The sequence below is a fragment of the Podarcis cretensis genome (assembly GCF_951804945.1).
Source record: "Podarcis cretensis genome assembly, chromosome: 8".
Lineage (NCBI taxonomy): Eukaryota > Metazoa > Chordata > Lepidosauria > Squamata > Lacertidae > Podarcis > Podarcis cretensis.
The window spans coordinates 23,968,216-23,987,148 of NC_137177.1; the positions used below are offsets into that span (position 1 = coordinate 23,968,216).

Here is an 18,933-nt window from a genome sequence, read left to right on the forward strand (position 1 = left end):
ATATTTCCACATAGCTGTGGTTGAAGTTGTAGGGTGGGCCAGGACTGTTAGGTTTCCTGCCCACCTGGGACCAGGTGTCAAACTTCACTGACACTCAGGCATGAAAATTGTCCTTGTGGTTTGGCTCAACTCCAGACAGTTGCTTGTCCCATTCATGAAGCCACTTGCAGAAAGATCTGCTTCGCTGTGAGAGAGGTTCATGGGAGGCATTACTGATACAGTGGTACCTCGCAAGACGAAATTAATTCATTCTGCGAGTTTTTTCGTCTTGCGAATTTTTCGTCTTGCGAAGCACGGATTTGGGAAAAGCTTCAAAAATCACCAAAGTCTTTAAAAACCTCAAAAAAGGCTACCACACCACGTGCTATGAGTTGCTCCTCGAAGTCAAGTCACAACTGCACCCCCTGAATGCACCTTTTCCTTAACGGTTTTAAGAAAAAGGAAACAAACTAGCAAGACGTTTTCGTCTTGTGAAGCAAGCCCATAGGGAAATTCGTCTTGCGAAGCAACTCAAAAAAGAAAAACTCTTTCGTCTTGCGAGTTTTTCGTCTTACTAGGCATTCGTCTTGCGAGGTACCACTGTAAATACTAAGGCACATCCTGAGAGGTTCCTTAGCACTTGGTGATGGGGAAAGGCATTGATTGCAGTAAAGGTGTCTGGACCAACGTAGGCAGTAGAGGCTTGTCCACTGGCATGATTGTCACTTCCACATCAATCTCATTCTGCCCTTAGCCAGCCCTCACCAGCCTGACTTGTTACTTACAACCAGTCCAACGGGTGACTCTACCTGTCCTTAGCTCTGGTTCCACCTAGTGTTGGTCTCCTTGTCTTCCACCCTACTACTTGTCAGGAGTTTGGCCTACACTCGAGTAGGACCCTGGTAGAGACACATGCCCGTCTGGCATGTTCTCTCCCTCCTGGTCAATTGTTCGGGAGCTTCAAAGGCTTTATTCAGCCCTAACATCACAGCAACCGATGCCAACAGACACCGGCACACTTAGTTTTATTTTTTAAAGAATATTTATTAGGTTTTACGAAATTAATATAAAAACAAAGAGAAAAAAGACAAAAAATAACAAAGATACAAAAATACAAAATTAAAAAACGATTAAAACAAATACAATTTCCATTACTTATTTCCATTAACTTATTTCTCAGACCTCCTCTCACCTCCCCTTCTTGTATTCCAATTTAAATTATTAATTCAGCAAATCCTTATATCCAAATTTAAACATCAAATACTTAAACATCATTACTCATTCTTCAACATTTTTCTTAAAGTCGACCAAAATTTCCCTTCCACGGCTTTCCCCAGTTCCAAACAAATAACATAACAGAATAAAAATAAAACAAGTTACAGTTATATACCCTTTGGATTCCCAGACTCCACCCACCCCTTTCCTGGTTTCAGTCCCCAACAAGTGTTCATCAATTCAATATCTTATCTAGCTTGGAGATCTCACGTCCGAGGCTTTTAACTCTCAGTTCCTCTCTGCCGGCCTTTTTGATAGTCCTTAATGTTAAACCCCAGATTTCGGAAAGGCTTTGGCCCAACAGAATCCATATTTTTTCCAGCCAGCCCTCCATACTTGAAAAAAGAGCCTATAGGGTACCCCGACATACTCCTTTCAAGTCCAAATGTCCCCAAAGCTCCGATTTCCAGCTTGATCAAATATGTAATCCTTCGGTCTTCAGATCTCCACAAGAGGGGATCTCTCAGTTTTAGGCTCACCAATTCAGGCCAGGCTTTCCACATCAGATTGTTATTCTCCTTTATTGCCTTCATGTCAGGCCACAAATTGCAACTCTCATTTGACATCTGGGAAGTTACAGCTCCTCCTTCCTTTTCTTCAGGAACAGCACATATCTCCTTTTCCATATTCTCATAACATTCAAGTTTCCCTATTTGCTCAGTTGTAAGAGCTTCCTGCTTCAAATCCTTATCAACTTCAACAAAATTGTTTACTGTTGAGACCAGAGTTGTGACACTTGTAGCCAAAACATCAATTTCCCCTTGTAATTTTCCCAAGAGAACAAATGTTCTATCCAATTCAGTCTGAATTTTCCCTCCTCCAGCCATTGTTGTAATGTCCTAAACCCCCTCTAGGGGGATTTTAGTTTCTTAATATTTTTCAGCTCAAGTCCAATAGCCAATTTATTGTATCAGTCCTTCCTTATTCTCAATAAATTGTAGCAAATATAACCAGCAGAAGCAACAGAAACAAAGTTCTCTTTTTCCCTCTGACAGCCAATTTGACAGCTGTCAAACTCCTCAGTACTTCATCAGCAGGCTCTCTCGCGGGACACTCCCGGGTCCGGGGGGGTGAAAGCTCCCACAATTAATCTTTTATCCTCCGGTAAAATTTCTTATAGTGTCAAACCATGAGGATTAAAGTCTTTTAGTAAAAGAAAAAAAGGTCCTCTCGACCTTAGATGGCAAGTTCTTTGCTTTAAATTATCTACAAAGGGGGGGGGGCGGATTTCCTTTTTAACCCTTCCCCGCTCGTTCCTAATTCAGATTTTTTCTTCTTCTTTAAATTCCGAATTCCATATTACTCACGGGTTTTTACTTTAAAATCCAATTGTTCCAAGGAAAAAGTCAGCGCTCTCCGTCAATGGCTTGCGGCTTCACTCCGCAGAAGGAGCAATAAACTCACAGCACCGCGCTGCACCCCGTCCCCGTTCCGAAGCCTTTAAAAAGGCTCCTTCGCGGTTTGGGGGGGCGCAAATGGTGCCCGCCGAGTCACCAGGTTCACAGGCATCCACGCCTGTGATTTTTAAGGGTCCCCGCGTCGCCGCCGAGGACAAGACCCGATCCTGCGGAGCCGATTCCCTCCGGAGCTCGGAGGGAATCCGCCATTAAACGATGGCGCTAACCCGGAAGTCCCCAGACACCGGCACACTTAGGGATCCGCAGAGTTTGTGCATCATGCGTAACAGACCTCAGCAACTTAGCATTTTGGCTCATCTACTTTATTTACATATAAACACACATGGAGCAACATGGCTCCCTCTCTCTCTAGCATCAGACAGCAAAGAGAAAGAACAAAAGACAATACTCCCACTTCATGGAACACAGGTACACAAACATCCTGTCTCCGTCACTTCCCACTGTGGAGTCAAAACATAAACCGTCATGTGATAGACAAAATCCCATGACTGCAATCATGGAGCAGGAATTCTAACATTACTCCCAATTGCCACCAGCCACCACTGAAATCAGGCGTAAGGAAACCATGGCCCTCCAGCTGTTGCTGGACTGCAATCCTCATCATCCATGGTGATTGTCCATGCTGTTTGGGGCTGAGCTGCGTCTGGAGGTCTTCAGCTTTCTCCTCCTTGTGTTGTTGTTTAGTCGTTTAGTCGTGTCCGACTCTTCGTGACCCCATGGACCAGAGAACGCCAGGCACTCCTGTCCTCCACTGCCCCCCGCAGCTTGGTCAGACTCATGCTGGTAACCTCGAAAACACTATCCAACCATCTCGTCCTCTGTCGCCCCCTTCTCCTTGTGCCCTCCATCTTTCCCAACATCAGGGTCTTCTCCAGGGAGTCTTCTCTTCTCATCTCAGGGAGTCTTCTCTTCTCATCCTTGTAGTTAACTTTAAAACCACACAATGTTGTAGTCTCACTGCTGAGCAACAATATGTAGGGCCCAGTGGTGTGGGAGACCAATCAACAAGAAGAGTCTCTGAGGTCTACTTGCCTGGAGGCAGAATCAGCATCCAAAGTCAGGTCCAGTCCTAGGGCTGGGCAAATAGCAATCCATGTGGTAAGATGGTCCAGGGGTCAGGGAATCCAATGATCATGGGGTTAAGGGTTAAGACCAACAGGAAGCTACAAGATAGTTCTGCATTCCAGCAGATGCAGAATGCCGTGGCAAGACTCCTTATGGGGTTTTCTTCACAGGATCACATTCATCCAGTGCTATACCAGCTGCACTGGCTCCTGGTAGAGTACAGGATCAGGTTTAAGGTGCTGGTTTTAACCTTTAAAGCCCTATAAGGCCTAGGACCCACGTACCTACGTAACCGACTCTCCTGGTACGCCCCACGGGCGACCTTACAGTCTGCAAATAATAACACATTGGAGATCCCGGGCCTCAGAGAGATTAGGCTGGCCTGGTGGAATGCTCTGCCACAAGAGATCAGGGCCCTGAAGGATTTGACATCTTTCCGCAGGGCCTGCAAAACAGAGTTGTTCCACCAGGCCTTTGGTCAGGTCTCAGCCTGACTCCCCTTTTCTTTTTGTATAAGAACTAATATGAAAGAGGCCTCCCAGCATTCTCATAGGCCCATATAAGATCAGCGTAAACAGTTGGGCCAACGAGCACTTACTGTTCCCAACCCTAACCCTGCGGAAAGCCATCTAATTAGACTTTAATTTGATTTTGACCTGTTTTTAGGAGGTAATTTAATTATTGTTTGACTTTATACTAATGTTATATATCTGATGTTAGCCGCCCTGAGCCCAATTTCGACTGGGGAGGGTGGGATATAAATAAAAGTTTATTATTATTATTACTGAGTTGAGTTATTTTTGTGTTTGTTCTCCATTTATGTGTTTGTTAGGGATGGAAAGATCTGCCAGTTTTAATTTCTCCCGAAATAAAAACTCATTTTTCCAGCCCTAGGTTTATTTCACTACAATCCTGCATCAGTTTGTGATTTTCTTTAAGAAAAAAGCCCTCATGAAAATTCACCAGCATTTTAGTGCATTCTCCCCTCGTATACACATTTTTGCAAGCAATTTCTGTTAATGTAATGCATTTTTATATGCTATTTTTTACTAATGGTATACATCTGTATGCTCACTTGCCAACACTATACACTTTCTCTTACACATTATTTACTTGCAGAACTGGACCGCAAAATTCAGATAAGTATGAATTTTGCAGGATGATGATGATGATGATGATGATGATGATGATGATGATAATAATAATAATAATAATAATAATAAAAAAAAATTTATACTCCGCCCATCTGGCTGGGTTTTCCCAGCCACTGTGGGCAGCTTCCAACCAAATATTAAAATACAATAGTCTGTTAAACATTAAAAGTTTCCCTAAACAGGGCTGCCTTCAGGTGTATTCTAAAAGTTTGGTAGTTGTTTTTCTCTTTGACATCTGGTGGGAGGGCGTTCCACAGGACAGGCACCACTACCGAGAAGGCCCTCTGCCTGGTTCCCTGTAACTTGGCTTCTCGCAGTGAGGGAACCTCCAGAAGGCCCTCAGTGCTCGACCTCAGTATCCTAATCACAGGATGGCTGTGTTTGAGTTCACATCTTGTTTCAGAAAGCGGAAATAAGCTATGCTCACATTAAAATATGAATGGAACCGAATTTCTCCCACATCCCTGGAGATGATAAACTGCTAGGCTTTTAAACAGTCTCCTTGATTCCTGTTCCTGTTCCTTTTTATTGTTTATTTTTGTCAGTTCAATTGTGCTGATGTTTTAAAATGATATGCTGTTAACCATCTTGGGCTATTTTATAAGGAAGGCAGAATATAAAAATTAAAAATAAAGGAAGGAAATAATGGAAATAACTTTTATTTGGGGGGGCGGCTCTTTGATATCCATTAAAAAGACTAGAATCCCCATTCTTCAAAAAGTTTAACCTTCTATGAGAAAATAGTGCCTCTCTTTTTGTGCTATCTTTCCTCACAAAGTTAAAATAATAAAGCATGGTAAATCTACAGAGCTTATATTAGGATTCTGAAAAGAAGCTTTACCCGAAGTAGAACATGTGTTCTGGTATTGCGCCATCACCTGGTTAAAGCTGCTACTGCAGCTGCAGTTTTGGAATCACAAATCCTAACGCATAAGAAAGAAAGCTGTAAATCATCACCAAGGGAGTGTATTGAGACAACCAGATGAAATTGTCATGGTTAAGGAGCTACACATCCTTATCATCCTTTGTGATGAAGCAAAGGCTTAAACTCCTTCCTCCCAATGGAATCTCCCTGTTTTGCTTTTAATCATGTATGCAAGAACTAAAAACATGCATAATGTCACATCTAGTTTGGTCCTTATTTACATATTAAGGTAGATTTTCCTATGCTATATTGTAATGATCAGCATACCATTATATACAGGGAGCTGTGTAAATGCAATCAGAAGACTCACTGGGTAGCTATAGGATGTTGATTTTGGCCAATCAGTTAGCTTGTACATCTTATTCAATGGTGCTACCAGCTGGCATCCCAGCCCAAAGAAGGCATTCAGTAAATGGTTTTCACAATTTCACAATCTAAGTAAATGGCAATTGCAGGTCACTTTGTATTACAGGTCTAATTGCTGGCAACAGAAGCCTTGCATTCGTCTTTCGAGTATCAAAGTTGACTTGGAGAAATGGGACACCAAATTGGGTTCCCTTGATGAATGGGCAGTTAATTTGCATGATGGGAGGGCGTATTATCACAGTGAAGTCAAGTTGCTCCAGTAGGTGGAGACATGTTCCTTAATAATATGAACTGAGCAATTTGCCAGAAATGAAATTTACTCAGGTTTCTGGACTATGTTGAAGATTTATTCCTATGTGCTGATTTAGAAACATGCTTCTTTAAGTATTTGAATCTGGTTTATAACACAGGAGGCAGTGAATCAACCAAGGATGTATTCTTAGGATGGTGTTTAGGTGGACAATTGCTTTGGTTTTCTTTGAGAAGAAAGCAAGACATGGCATAGCCAGATAAATTAAAGTCCTTTTGAGTCCCACCAATTTCAAAGAGAATATTTAGGATGGTATGAACCTACCAGCTCCTTCACATCTACTTCGGAGGTGCCGCAAGATGCTTTCTCTACTTGTGTGCTTGTTGGGCAGTTGGATCACCAAGTGTTGAGCAAGCATGGTGGTTGAGGAAGCCAACACAACTCCACTGCCCCTTGCTGGCTCTGGGCTGAAGGAGGTTGGTGGAGGTGCAGCTCAAGGTCAGGGAGAAGAGAGAGGAAAGGGGATAGAGGAGAGAGCGAGAGTGAGAGAGAGGCTGGGGAAGGGTGCTTCAGAGAGAAAAGGGAGGGAGAAAGAAGGGATTACTCCATATGTTTGGTTCCATATGTTTGATTTTGGACCCACCATCTGATCTACAGCGCCTGCCAAGATAGCTATGGCTTTGCCCATCATTTACTCCTGTCCCGGGTTGACTTTTCCCATAGGTCAACAGCCCTTTATAGAAAAAGTGCTCCACACCAGAAGTTGACAGTACTGAGCTATATAGGCAAATGACCTGGTATAATGCAGCTTCTCATGCTTCTCTGACAAAATGCAAGAAAAGAGAATTGATTTCTCGCAACTCATTCATCTGATGGCAAGTTACTTTGCCTCTGTTTATTTTTTGCTGCTGTTCAATGGTGTGACACAACCCCACGCTTCTTCAACACTATTTGGGATCTGTTAATATTTATTCAGTGCTGTTTTTCTGTGGTTGGATGGAGGGCAAGACACATCAAATCCAGCTAAACATTGCAAAGAATGTTTGGTCTGGCAAAGGGCTATCAAAGGCTCAGGTCTTCTCTGCAAGCTTCAGTATTCATTTGCATACAGATGTGATTGCAAGCCCAGTTGAGATGAGGACAAACCGTCACCAGCCAATTGCAGTTTTCAACTGGATAAAATGGAGCTCATGGCATTTCCATCCATAATCTCAAAATGGTGCAGACAAGTTTATTTTCATTTCTTTTATGATACATCACTCAGTCCATGATGACTTTATGCTTCACCAGAACATAGGAACAGCCCTACTGGGTCAGATTAAGTGGTCCACTTCAGTCCAGCATCCTGATGCCTCTGGATATTCCGTAAAAAGGGCATGTGGGCACCACCTCTCCCCCATTGCAATTCTCCAACGGCTGGTACTCAGAGGTAGAGATGTTGGAGCATTTTGATGGTAGTGGAAATGGCAGCTGATGTTGGCTTATTTGTCCCATTTCCAGAATGGAAATCTACCAGAATCTACCTCCAGACGAGGTGCGGGCCCCCCTGGGGGATATCATCAATCTGTCCCTTGGCACCGGGACATTCCCAGGGGAACTGAAGGAGGCAGTGGTGCGCCCGCTCTTAAAGAAAACATCATTAGATCCCTTAGATCTATCCAATTACTGCCCGGTTCCTAATCTTCCATTCCTGGGTAAGGTGATTGAGAGAGCGGTTGCTGAACAGCTTGGTAGGTTTCTGGATGAAACATCGGCTCTGGATCCATTCCAGTCCAGCTTCCGCGCTGGTCATGGGACCGAGGCGGCTCTGGTTGCCCTAACAGATGATCTCCGCAGGCAGCTGGATCGAGGCGGGTCGGGGCTGCTGATTCTTCTAGACCTGTTAGCAGCCTTCGACATGGTCGATCACGAACTCCTGGACCACCGCCTTGCCAACGTGGGGATCCAGGGCACAGTCCTTCAATGGCTGCGCTCGTTTCTCTCTGGTCGGGGACAGAGGGTGGCGCTTGGGGGGGGGAATTGTCATCCCGCCACTCCTTGGTGTGTGGTGTGCCCCAGGGTGCGATACTCTCCCCGATGCTTTTTAACATCTTTATGCGCCCCCTCGCCCAGCTTGTCCGGAGTTTTGGGCTGGGCTGCCATCAGTATGCTGATGACACCCAATTCTATCTGTTGATGGACGGCCACCCTGACTTGGCCCCAGACACACTGATCAGATGCTTGGAGGCTGTGGCTGGATGGTTACGTGGGAGCCGGTTGAAGTTAAATCCTTCAAAGACAGAGGTCCTCTGGCTGGGACGGGACGACATGGGACTGAGGGGGCAACTCCCATCTCTTGCGGGGGTGCAATTAGTGCCAGCACCGTTCGTTAAGAGTTTGGGTGTAATCTTCGATACTTCCCTCTCCATGGAGGTGCAGATTGCAGCTATAACAAAGGCGGCATTTTTTCATCTCCGCCAAGCTAAGCAGTTGGCTCCTTACCTCTCTCGCCCTGACCTAGCCACTGTGATCCATGCGACGGTCACCTCCAGACTGGATTATTGTAACTCACTCTACGTGGGGCTGCCCTTGAGGCTGACCCAGAAACTCCAGCGGGTGCAGAATGCCGCAGCGAGACTCCTTACGGGGTCTTCGCTTAGAGATCACATTCATCTGGTGCTATACCAGCTGCACTGGCTCCCGGTGGAGTACAGGATCAGGTTTAAGGTGCTGGTTTTAACCTTCAAAGCCCTATACGGCCTAGGGCCCTCGTACCTACAGGACCGCCTCTCCTGGTATGCCCTGGTATGCCCCACAGAGGAACTTACGGTCTTCAAATAAAAACACCTTGAAGGTCCCAGGCCACAGAGAGGTTAGGCTGGCCTCAACTAGAGCCAGGGCTTTTTCAGCTGCGGCTCCAACCTGGTGGAACGCTCTGTCACAAGAGACAAGGGCCCTGCAGGACTTGACATCTTTCCGCAGGGCCTGCAAGACAGAGCTGTTCCACCTGGCCTTTGGTCAGGGCGCAGCCTGACTCCCTCCTTTGGCAATCTTTACAAAACTTTAGTTTATGGTTGCCATCAATTTTGATTTTAATTACTTTTTATAATGTTTTTATAATGTTGTACTGTTTTAGTGTTGTTAGCCGCCCTGAGCCCGGCTTCGGCTGGGGAGGGCGGGATATAAATAAAAAATTTTATTATTATTATTATTATATGATCAATATTTGCTTTCAGTCTGCAAATGATACATATTAGATCCCTCCCCTCCCTATTGGCATTGCATATTAATGGGACAGAATATCATAATGACAACGTAGCTTATGCAGTTAAGCATGTAAGTTACGTACTTTTGCCACAGTGGACAGCTTGGTGGGAGATGAATTACAGCAGAGCAGAAACAGCGCCGCATGCTTTGAATACAAGACAGAACAGACAATGATGCCTTCTTACATCCCTATGCAGAGAGGCATAGTACCTCTAAATCTGTAGGTTGCAGATAATCATTATGACTTTTGATATACTTTCCCTCCATGGATAGGTCCAAATTCCCCATTTTTAACACTATCTTAGCTGGTGTATTGGTCAGTATCCCCACAATGACTTAATGCTCCATTGGAACATAAGGAGAGTCCGACAGGGTCAGACTTGCGGACCAAGGCACATTTTGTGACACCAAATTCCAGAAATTAATCATGTGCTATGTGAAGTTTCTTTTTCTTTTGTCTTTCCCGACTCTCCTATCATAAAAACATAGGAAGCTTCCTTATACTGAGTAGGGCCCATTTGATCTGTGCTAGCTGCTTGTGGTTCTCTAGGCTTTTAGACAGTTTTTCCAGCCCTACTTGGCGATAGTAATTTTCAAGAATATGATGATTTATTAATTAAATTTATATACAGGATAAAAACCACAAATAAATAGAACAAAAACAAACCAAAACAATAATGCCACCTCTCACACATATATGATTTGATACACAATTTTGAATTTTATTTCCAGAAATACATGTATTTGTACGCACACCTTACCCTGTTATATACGGTACCTTTTTGGTGCACATAACTTGGCTGGAGAACTACACTGCAAAATAAGACATGTGAATTTTAATGAACAGCCATGTTTCTGTTCCTGCATTGTTTTAGAGGGTGCAAAGTAGGTAGGTTTTGCCTTTAAATGAGAACTGAATCGAAATTCTCCACCGTCCCCATTGCAAAAACACTGGGATACATTACAGACGGATGAAGCATGATTGATTCAGCTTAGTTTAAGAGGCCCTTGTGACTGAGCAGCTTCTCCTAAATTCCTTCCAGGGAGGAGCGAATATCAAGGATTGGGAATAATATATAAAATGTATGCCCCAAACAGCTAGAAAAACAGAGCAGGGTTTCCTCAGTGTGGACTGACTTCCTGCCACAGTGGCCACTCAGAAACAGTGCCTCTATTTGGCCAGATGGTGTCTGAAGGCCTTGGAATGTCGAACAGTGAAAGGGACCACTCAGGATAATGTTGCTGCTTCTCCCAAACTTGCCGTTCAAACACTCGGTGGCTTTCAGGCAGCCCTGGGAGCAGTGGCCCAGTCAGGACCACACGATATATTTGTTTTTACACATTGTGAACTAACTTTGGTTACGGTATGTTCGAGCTTGATGGGGAACACAAGCAGTCTTCTGTCTAGGTAAGGGATAAGAGGGTTTTGAAATGAAAACACGCTTGTCAGGGGAAGCACTCCCTCTCTCACCCACCCACCCCGCTCTGCTGCTGCTACCGTGTGCCTGGAGGGGACGAATCGCTGCAGCATGACTTGGAAGCCAGAGGATAGAGTTGTTGAAATTGGGAGTAAGATTCAAAGCTTGTGCTGCCCTCGGACTGGCTGCCAAGGCTCACAAGCAGCCAATGACGTGGGTGGAACTCACGGCAGAAGGCTAAGACTCGACTGAAGCGAAAGATGAGAAGTGTGACAGCATATTCAAAATTTGCAGGACTCTTGCTTTTGACTTTCTGACGTCTCTTGAAGACCTTTTTATGCTGACAAGGCTTTGTGGCTGCTTAATTTTTGGATGAGCTAGTCACTTTAATGATGATCTGTATTGTTTTCAATGGAGTTTTATGTTTTAATGATATACGCTGTAATGATACATATCTTTTATGATATGATGGTATAGAAATACTTCCATAAATATCTAAAAGAAATAAATTTGCTATGTGGTGACCACACTTAAGGAAGGAAGATTAAATTTTTATGTGAAAGATGATACCTGTTTCTATTTCAAGTACTTTTATGAAGTTTCTGTAAAATTCAGCTCAGGTAATAAGAAAGAAAAAAATGGATAGTACTCTATGATAGATATTATGCTGATGACTTATGCTTACAGTATTGAACAGCTCCCAAATCTACCCTAAATATCACCATTTTTATTGTGTTCATCAATGCCTTCTGCATACTGCCTACATGTTCTTGGGTCTTCTTTCTTCTTTCTTTGGCGATCACTCATAGCCGAGTAAGATTGTCTTCCATAAACATGGTTTTAACAGTGGGTCCGTAAGTGACTGTGGAGGCCATTTCTGGATCCTCATGTCCTTCCACAGTGGGGACCTAGGTTTCTGGACAGGAGTTGATCATTGTGAGGGTTTGTCAAGCGTGCCTTCCTCTTAGCATGTTTCTTCCTTTTGTTCTGAGTCTTCAAAGCCCGTGACACCTTTGGTAAAGGCTGTTCTCCAACTGGAGCACTCGCAGACCAGTGTTTCCCAGTTGTTGGTGTTTATACCACATTTTTAAAGATTTGCCTTGAGAGAGTCTTTAAACCTCTTTTGTTGACCACTGGCATTACGCTTTCCATTTTTAAGTTCGGAACGGAGTAGTTCTTGGGTATTGTAACCTGGATTTGAGACATAAGCAAACTGCTATACCACATGGGGATTATGTTGAATATTACACTTATACCAGATGATAAGGCTGGCTCCAGTTTTTGGTTAGCTCTTGGCATGGGTCTTTGGAAAGCTTCCTCCATCGCAGCTCCCATATACTGGTAGATAAATATGGGTAGCCAGATTGCCCTTCTTTCACTCCTTCCTCATATTCATTTCTGCCTCGGCATGCAGGCTGGGTGGGTGAGGCCTGCTGGTGATGGCAATGATAAAGAGGATTGATAGTAGTAATAATACTATGATCAAGATGTGCAAGAAGTGGTCAAGGAGCAAGACAGTGGCAGGAGGAGCCCCTTTCTGTCAAGTAGCTGCCTAGCAATCATTGGAACACCGGAAACTTGGGCCCAAGGTGCCTGCACCAGTAGCTGTGGCCCTTAGACAATGCTGGCACCAAACCTCCCTGATGATACCTAAAATCAGAAGCAGAGGTTATATCCAATGCTGGCCATACTCAGATATATTGAAATTAATGGGCATTACCAACTTAGGTCCATTAATTTCAATGGGTTGACTCTGAATAGAACTAACTTGGATACAACCCCAGGTGCCTTACCAGATATAGTAGTTTGCTATAATGTAACTATGGGACGGCAGTTCCAATCCCCACAACGGGGTGAGCTCCCAGCTCCTGCCAACCTAGCAGTTCGAAAGCACACCAGTGCAAGTAGATAAATAGGTACTGCTGAGGCAGGACGGTAAATGGTGTTTCCATGCGCTGCTCTGGTTTCGGTGTTCCATTGTGCCAGAAGTGGCTTAGTCATGCTGGCCACATGACCCGGAAAAACTGTCTGCAGGCAAACACCGGCTCCCTCGGCCTGTAAAGTGAGATGAGCGCCGCAACCCCAGAGTCATCTGTGACTGGACTTAACTGTCAGGGGTCCTTTACCATTAACCATTTTAACCATTGCTCCCCAGAAGCCAAGGTGATAAAATAGAACCATAGAATTTTAGAGCTGGAAGGGACCCTGAAGACCATCTAGTTCAACCCCCTACAATGCAGGAAAATGCAGCTGTCCCATATGGGGATAGAACCTGCAACTTTGGCTTTATCAGCACCACGCTCTAACCAACTGAGCTATCTTTTGTGCATCATTTGCTCTGTTTGGATATGGCTTTTCCCCCCTCATGTGGTTCATCAATTCTCCCTTTACTTTAATTCAGCTTGTAGATTTTCTAACTCTCTTAAGTATAATTTTAATTCTTAAAAAAAGAAGAAGAATCTGTTTCACAGTTAATTGCAGGCTTTTTTTTTTTTGGGTTATCAGCATTTTTAAACTTACACAGAATCAGGGACACTTTTCCAGATTGAGGGCCACATTCCCTTCTGGGCAACCTTCCAGGGGCCACATGAAAGTGATGGGTGGGGCAAAAATGGGCAGAGCAAGAGATTTTAATTTTACATGTGCAGTAACACAGTATCTCTAACCTCCACCCAGGCAATCAATAATCATAACAGAGTGCAAGGACACATTCCAGCCAGACAAAACACTAAAGAAGGGTGCAAAATGAGGTCACTGAGGGAGTGTGGCTTGGAGAATGGTGAGTATCTAGAACAGGCATAGGCAAACTCAGCCCTCCACACGTTTCGGGACTACAACTCCCATCATCCCTAACTAACAGGACCAGTGGTCAGGGATGATGGGAATTGTAGTCTCAAAACATCTGGAGGGCTGAATTTGCCTATGCCTGGTCTAGAAGTCCTGTTAGAGAAGCCTGGGAGGCCACAATTGTCCCCCAGGCCTGAGGTTCCCCTTCCCTGATCTAACATACCACCAGCAGATGCTTAAGCTAATATTCTTGCATTGCAGGGGGTTGGACTTGATGACCCTTGGTGTCCCCTTCCAAGTCTACAATTCTATGATCAAGTGGCCAACAACGTAATCCTTTGCATGCCTTCTCAGGAGTTAGCCTCATTGATCTCAATGAAGCCGACTTCCAAAAAAGAGTGTAGGATCACAGTCCAAATGTTGCAGTCTAATATTATTTTAAAATAGCAGTTTGCTATATGCATACTAAAACCCTCCAAATCCAACAGAAATGATGCAACATGAGGAATGGCGTGTTGTGCTGTTCTGCTCTGCTCCGTATAACCTACACAGAGACACACATCACTGACACTCCAATGGATTACTTCCAAAATGAAGTTTGTTGGTCCCAGAAAAAGAGGAAAGACTCCCACTTCCAGAGACCAAATCAAACGTGAATCCTTGTGGCAGTAAAACAACTTCCTTCCTGATGAGGTAACCAGGACTCTCTGGGGGGGGGGGGAAGGATACTGGGTGAATACGATTAAGGACTATCCTTAAGATATGGTCTCACTTTCGAACATCTTTCCAGATCAGTTTTTAAAGGAGGAGTCAGAAACCTTTTTGGGGGGCACCCCTTGGCACATTTGCAAACTCTTGTGGGCACTGTGCAATAAATCAATGATTTTTTTTTTTTACCATCGACTGGCCATTATATATGTAAACAAACTCACAGCCTCAGAAGAATAAAGGTGAAAGCTGACAAGTGAGGAATTAGCAACCATCATGGGTCTAAGAGATATCAGAACATTCAGATGTATTGCCACCTGTTCAGGAACAGATTTATGAGGCCCCTCAAGGAAGGTACACAAAAGGGTCTCGAGCATTGACCAGGAAACTGCCTCATAGGGGACTAAATTATGTGTTCTCTGACCCCTTGATAGAATCTATAGTAGAAAAACACATTAGAGACTGTTTCAAGCTCTAAATGATTGTGAGGGCAGAACCTTTCCTTGAAGGAAGTTGCACACACAGAGAGACAGCAATCTATTCTATTAGCTACAATGGAATGCTTCTGTTAAGTCTACTTTCCGCTGGGAAGGAGCAGGGGGGGGGATAACCCTGTATTAAAAACCGATGTATAAAAGCTTTCAAAAGAAAGAGGTGAGCACTTGTGCTGATGGGATCTTTCCCCTATATGCTGTGGCCCTGAGGAAAATGGTTTCCTGTGTTTATTATGAAATAAACTCAATGTGTTTCAGGGATCAATAGCTGTTGGAATGTTTACAGCTGACCGAGGTTCTGTGAGCGAAAGGAAAGTTAAGTTTGTCTGGAATTATAAAATCTCATAGAGGCCTTGGGGACAGGAGTAGCTTTGTGTGATAGACTGTGAAGGGGTCCCAGAGGATAAAGATGTTACAGGGAAAGAAGCCAGGTGGTTGAAGAAAGGAAGCAGAGTAAGGAATGAAACATACAAAAAGAGACGGTGAAAAAAGGTGACTTGAGAAAAGGGACTAACTGAACTGAGGCAAGAATGAGAAAAAGAGCTGTATGCATTGCCAAAAAAAACCCAGAAACCACAAAAGAGGACACATATTTGCATAGAATTTGCCTGTGCCTGTTTATATTCATAGACAAAAAAATTGCAATTCATTACTATCATTTAAACAGAAATGCAATCCATCACAGAATAGTGGAGAAGACTGCGAGAAGGTGACTCAGGTGCCTCCTCAGTCTGTTGCCCGTCTGCTAACAGTTGATGGGTAATTTGAAGGTCCTTCTTAGGGTTCTCCCTTCTTTGAGTTTTCTATCATCATATTTCCTTTAGACTGGTTAGCCCTTCAAAGAGAAGATGCCTCCCTAGAGACTAGGCATGTCCAAAGTCCGTTTCGGGGGCCTAATCCGAACCACCAGTCGGTTTAATCCGGCCCCTGCGGCAGTTTATTTTCTGGGGTAAAAACCTATAAAAAGCTCAACAACTTCAATCCTAAAAAAAGGGTCAACAACTTTGGTTGTCCCTTTGGACAGCTCCCACGGCCCTTCACTTCATCAAATCTGGCCCTCTTTGAAAAAAGTTTGGACACCACTGCAATAGACGATGGTCCTTTGTAAAGCGGGACATTTGGTCATCCTACTCTAAAGAAGCATTGCAAAATCACGATAACCTTAAATGGGCAATGAGGACCAGAAAATGGCAAGGAGTGTAGAGTGGATTTCACACATCAAATTGAACTCCTAAACCAATCTCTTGACTGCAGGACTTCAAGCCATGGATGTTCTATGCAGAATCAATGAGCACATTATGCACAAAGATGCATTTTGCTTGGGGATTCTTTAGTCTAAGATGACTCAGAAGTTCAGCCCTGTGTACTTGGCTTTCTAAATGGACTTCATGTTCTAGGGGCTTACAAAGCCAGGTGATTGCTTTGCACTCTCTATATTATTTTAGACCCAGGACTGAAAATAGTGTATCTCACACAAAGCTGCCTCAAAGGGGTCTTGCAAAATCAGATTTTTTTTAAAAAATGCATGGATTTATTTTGAGTTTTTCGAGCCTGGTCAGGAGTTGTATGCTAGACAGGAAATGATTTTGGTTTCACGAAAGGGTTAGATGCTTTGGCCAACCCAAACTAAACGCGAGCTGACACAAATCTGCTAATAATAAGTCAAACGGCGGCAGTATCAATGCTCCATTTGAGCTTGATAAAAAGGTCTCTTTTCGAGAGTGCTACAGTTACGCTGTTTTGCTTGCTGATCTGATTTACTGAAATGACAGCTGGAAATGCAGACTTGGGAGTCTTACATGAAGTAAGAAAGTAAAAAAAGAAAGAAAGTAAAAAAGCCTGCTGATGGATATCATCACTCCTTTCGCTTGCAAAGAAAGAAAGAACATCTTACCATTGCTTCTCTATGCAACGGTGGCCTTCAGTGAAAAGGGTGTTGAAACAACAAAGAAAACAGAATCCTTTTGAATGAACATATTATCTTGCTCCAACACTGAGGCTGGTTGATCCTGATGTTGCCAAGCACTGCTTTAGTGACCTCGGCCAGTCAGCTGGTAAATCAGCTCCCCAGTATTAATGCTAAAGATGTAGAGAGCAATTCTAACCCCACATACCTAGGAGTAAACCCCACTGAATTCAACAGCATTCACTTCTGAGTAGAGATGTTTATGATTGTATTGCAAGGCTGGAATCTTATACGCACTTGTTGTTGTTGTTGTTGTTGTTTAGTCGTGTCCGACTCTTCATGACCCCATGGACCAGAGCACGCCAGGCACTCCTGTCTTCCACTGCCTCCCGCAGTTTGGTCAAGCTCATGTTGGTAGCTTTGAGAACACTGTTCAACCATCTCGTCCTCTGTCGTCCCCTTGTGCCCTCAATCTTTTCCAACATCAGGGTATTTTCCAGGGAGTCTTCTCTTCTCATGAGGTGGCCAAAATACTGGAGCCTCAGCTTCAGGATCTGTCCTTCCAGTGAACACTCAGGGCTGATTTCCTTCAGAATGGATAGGTTTGATCTTCTTGCAGTCCATGGGATTCTCAAGAGTCTCCTCCAGCACCATAATTCAAAAGCATCAATTCTTCGGCGACCAGGCTTCTTTATGGTCCATCTCTCACTTCCATACATCACTACTGGGAAAACCATAGCTTTGTTGGCAAGGTGATGTCTCTGCTATTTAAGATGCTGTCTAGGTTTGTCATTGCTTTTCTCCCAAGAAGCAGGCGTCTTTTAAGTGGCATTGAACTCAATGGAAGTCAGCTTTGAGTAGACTTGTATAGGCATTGTATTGTATGTAAAGCAAAAGCATAAAAAGAGCCCTGCTGGATCAGGCCAAACACCATCTTGCTCTCACAGTGGCCAACCAGATGTCCATGGAAGGCCCACAAGTTGCATCTGAGCCAACAACACTCTCCCAACTTGCGGTTCCCAGCAGCTGGCATTCAGAGGCATGATGCCTCTGACAGTAGAGTTAGAACATTGCCTTTGTGGTTAGTAGCTACTGATGGCCTTATCATGCATGAATGTTTCTAATTATCTTTGAATGCCATCCATGTTGGTGGTCATCACTATCTCTCATTGAAACAAGCCAAATCTTGACCCCAATGGAACAAAATGCAACTGCAAAAAACCTCATTGTTAGTATTCCATGGATGCTTTAGATGTATGGTGCTTCTTTTCATGGTGGTGGTAGAGGGGAGGAGAAAATAAAATTATAGATCCCAATTGCATTGTCAGTTCCCTGAGTGCTGAAACTGTGCCATCCACTTGTAAGAAGGTAAAATAACAAAGTCTGCATATATCTGGAGAGAGAGAGAACATCACCACCATATGAAAGATTGAGCATGCTTACACTGACACGAACTCAGATAGGTACAAATCCCAGAGTAGAATCCTAGAATTCCATGGAAATAGGGATTCGACTCTGGGACTTGTATCTCTCTGAGCTCAATAGAGGTCTTCTAACAACTTTCAGCACCCTTAAAAAATGACAGTTCCCAGAAGCCATGACTGTTGACAGTGACACAATACATCTTTAAATGTACAGTGCAGAAGGGACCTTGGTGCAAGAGGGCTACTCATGAGGAAGGGCTAGTCCCCCTCCTTATGAAACATGATCCCCACCATTAGCCTTCCCACTTTTCCATAGCTAGTATTCAACAACAACAATCCAGGCAACTGAAATGCAACCTGGTATCTAGTTTGGCCCTTGGGAGACAGGATTAACAGCATAAACTGCTGGAGAAGTTCCGGTAGTAGTTATCAAGGCACTTTACTCCTTCACAATTCAAACTCTTACCACCTTATATCATCCTGCCCTTTTCTTGTGGGACAGGTATGGCACAAACATG

At 43.9% G+C, this 18,933-nt stretch overlaps 1 long non-coding RNA gene across 1 annotated transcript in view; it reads right to left on the minus strand.

The window, feature by feature from the left end:
- Nucleotides 1-216: 216 nt before the first annotated feature.
- The window catches only part of LOC307221789, a 648,559-nt gene continuing 629,842 nt past the window's right edge, over nucleotides 217-18,933 (minus strand). The window contains exon 2 of the long non-coding RNA XR_013841517.1: nucleotides 217-309. This is a non-coding gene — a long non-coding RNA (uncharacterized lncRNA). The remainder of the gene's footprint in view (nucleotides 310-18,933) is intronic.